Source organism: Myripristis murdjan, chromosome 22 (genome assembly GCF_902150065.1).
Source record: "Myripristis murdjan chromosome 22, fMyrMur1.1, whole genome shotgun sequence".
NCBI classification, from domain to species: Eukaryota; Metazoa; Chordata; class Actinopteri; order Holocentriformes; family Holocentridae; genus Myripristis; species Myripristis murdjan.
In genome coordinates, this window is record NC_044001.1 from 31,094,925 (window position 1) to 31,098,554 (window position 3,630).

A 3,630-nucleotide genomic window follows, 5' to 3' on the forward strand; every position below is an offset into this window, starting at 1 on the left:
CATTTACATAAAATTATACCTCATTTTTTTAGTTAAAAAAAAAATAAGGAGAAATTCTGAATTATTTTGACAATAGTTAAACTCAGGCATATAGCCACCACCACCCAGCGTGAGCGGTGAGCGGATCAAATTGACCAGGGAATATCACAGGAGGGGAGAAACTGAAAAAAGAAAAAAAAAGAAAAAAAGAAAATAAAGTAAAATAAATAATTATATATATATATATATATATATATATATATATATATATATATATATATATATATATATATAATTCAATGCAAAATTGCCTTTTGAAAAAGTGGAGGGGATATGTCCTCCCTGCCCTCCCAAATTACGTCCGTGCTTGGAACTATTTTCTGCTGAAGAGGTGCCATATATCACTACGCACTTGAGCCTCTTCACATCCCCACCGGAACAGAGCGCGACCGTTACTTCTTCTGGCTGAAGGTGGTATTTTCCCGAGGTGAGTTTTAATTGTAATGTTTCAATTTAAAGTTTAATGTTACAGCAAATATTGTCATAGTGTGTGTTCTCCTGGGATTGTATTTGAGTATGGTTTTAGTTAATTCAGACCATTAGCCATTTTTTCGAACGTTGACGAATGTTAGCTATCTTTGTCAGCTAGCAAACCTTGACGGTTGGCTTAGCTTAAACTTCACTCAGCGAAAAATAAATATAAGGTTGGGCTACTGGTCCCTATCATCCTGTTTCTCATATTCCTCACCACAGTGGCCGGCGAGAGTATTTAATTTTCTGACGACAGTCGGGGCTCCAAACTGAGACCAGATCGTGGCATTTTGCCGTTTTTGAGACAGCGCCAATATTTTCACAACTTCTCTCGCAAAGCACGCGCGTCGTTGTGCGTCGAATTTGCCGACGTTTTTCTTTTACTATAATTTTAATAATCCATGTTGAGGGGGGAGAGAGTTCACCTGTCTGAGTGTGTGCGTGAGGAAGGATGAGGGTCCAGCTGCGTGGGTCACACCACCTACACTCCTCGGTGTGGGTCTGTGCCTTTTTCAGCTAACGTCACAGTCTCTCCGTATGTACTATGTTTTTGCTGACAGGAGACAGAGGGGGCATTTGTTAAACATGGCCTTACACCCTCTACTTACTTAAGTCCACTTTGTCTGCGCCGGTTTGCGCATCCTCACGGCACTTCACGGTTTACTCATTCTAGTCGTGGAGGATCCACAGTGTAAAACGGAGTTCAGTACGTGTAAGAGTGAGGAGGCAAGCACAGTGGAGAAACACAGCGAGAGAAATGTATTGTGTACCAAGTTTTAAAGGCTACTGTACGTTAAAATAGACTATTAGCAGTCAGGGCTTAACGTACACAGCTTTTTTTTCTGGCTAAAAATGAAGTGGTACTTGGAGGCCGGTGTCTGATGCGTTAAGTGACTTGTAATGGGCAGCATGGTGGTCAGTATTAGCAGAGATAATATTACCAAGCAGCTGTTTTTATTCCAGAACTACCAGTCAGTTTTTAAATGACTGCATTAATCAGAAATAGTTTTCTTTTCATCAGTAGCTACTTCCCATGTGAACTGTTATGGATTTGGATTATTTTTATGGACTTAAGTCAGAGAGAGTAGATGAGTCTGTTTGCTAGGGGAAAAAAAAAACACTTCTCAGGCTGACCATTGAGCGCTGATAAAAGTGATAAAAGAAAATTTTTCCTGAAGCATTTAGCCTCAATAAAGTGTGATGAACAAAAGACATTTTTATAAAATTCTGGGTTATTAAACCGTGACTTTAAAATCAAGACATCAGTGAAAACAGACAATACTAATAATAAAAAATATTAACGTTTCTTTTCAGTAAAACTAATTTGTGTGCCGCTGCCTGACACAGTGCACAGTTTAAATACTGCATGCAGGTTTTTATTCAGTGCAGATGTTTGTTGATCAGGTAACAGTACAGAGAGAGAAACTCATATGGCTGTGAGCCTAATATTACAGCACTGATGTGCTCAGACACAAACAGCTATTGAACTGACTGACAGCTGATCCAGATGTGATCAGGTCCGAACGACACCTCCCTAAAACTCCTTCCCTTCATAACCGCTAGTTCCTGGGCATTTTTAGACATAAAAAAAATGTCGGCAAATTTACAAGTTGCACACGTGCAAGTGGTTGCCAAATATGCTTGCGCTGTCTCAAGGGTCGCTGCAAAAAGTGACCATTTGGTCGCAGTCTGGAGCCCTGACAACAAATGACAACAAATGACACACCCAAATATGCTCATAATGTCAAATGTTATCTTCAAACAAACAGTGTGAATTCTAGAATAAACAGATACTGTAACGTGCTTTTCTTGTCTTTCACAAGGAAAATTACCCACGTCTTGGCCTTCTTTCTCTACTCTCCTTCTCTCTCACTCCATCCCTCTGTTTCTCTCCATCTTTGTTCCCACCCTACTCTCTCTTCCAGAACAGAGACAGAAAACCAAGAAGTACAGACAGAAGAGGAGTTGATCTTGACTTCCTGGTTCGTGACACAGAGTAGAGAGATTAAGGTATATCTCTGTCTCACTCAAGCACACACACACACACACACACACACACACAAAGAAGGAATACATCCACTCTGTCGGCATATTTAACATATTATTCACTGCTACGCTGTCTAAGTGATTGAACATGGTGGCAACTCTGGAAATAGAAAATTAATATGTGGAGGACAGTGTTGATATTGTGGCGGCCCGCCAAAAATAAATGACTGTTTGATAACACTGGTATTAGAAATAGCATGTAGATACTGCTCACTACACACAGTATTTTATATAGGCCCCCTTACTTTATGTTTCAGAGGCTGTAAGAAAATGCTCCCTCCAGCCAAGTCCTCAGGAGTCTGAAGTTGAGGATGAGATGAAGGTGTGGCTACGGAATTCAAGAGACAGCGGGTGGACGAATGGAGCGCTACCATCGTCGGCTGACTACCCAAGAGACTTTGGGGGAAGAGTGAGCTTTGCCAATCAATACATCACCTCAATTGAAATATGGACATGTTAGCAGCACACAAGAATATATTTTCAGCATCAGAGGTCAGAGTTTTTGCTTTTTCTTTGTTTGAAGTATGGGCTGAAAAATGTGCCACTAGTAACTGAATTTGAATCATTCATATTTGGATTTTGACTGCAGTTCCTCTCATGTTCCGTTGACCATGTTTAGTAGGAAGAGTTAGGGGGTCACGAACAATAGATATCAATAGATCACCAGGTGATTTCACTGATTACCTCACCTTGTATCAGAAAGGAGGAACCAATCAGTGAAATCACCTGGTGGAGGTTTCGGTTGGAATGAAAACCTGCAGCCTCTTGGCTCTCCATGGCACCAGTTTGACAACCCTGTCTTAAATTAATAAGGCTGTAATGTGCAGAGTAGAACATTTTTCATTCAGTGTAATGTGTTTGTATTTAATAAATGAAGTGATTGGAATCCTTTTGACTATTGTACATTTTTGACAATGCATACATCAATGACCACGTCCATTTCAGATGTATGGAACTCCCAAAGGAAACTACACTTCTAGCTGAAATACATTTATGTGTGGAACTGATTTATTGTTTTAGATTAATAGGGGGATTTAACTGCAAAATCAGTGTGGGCCTAGCGAGGGCAATGAG

The 3,630-nt window shown here is 40.2% G+C and overlaps 1 long non-coding RNA gene across 1 annotated transcript; it reads left to right on the forward strand.

The window, feature by feature from the left end:
- The first annotated feature begins 361 nt into the window (after positions 1-361).
- LOC115380669 (uncharacterized) lies at positions 362-3,391 on the forward strand. The gene is made up of 3 exons (XR_003930357.1): positions 362-466; positions 2,436-2,520; positions 2,814-3,391. It is a non-coding gene; the product is annotated as an uncharacterized LOC115380669 (long non-coding RNA).
- The last annotated feature ends 239 nt before the right edge of the window (positions 3,392-3,630 follow it).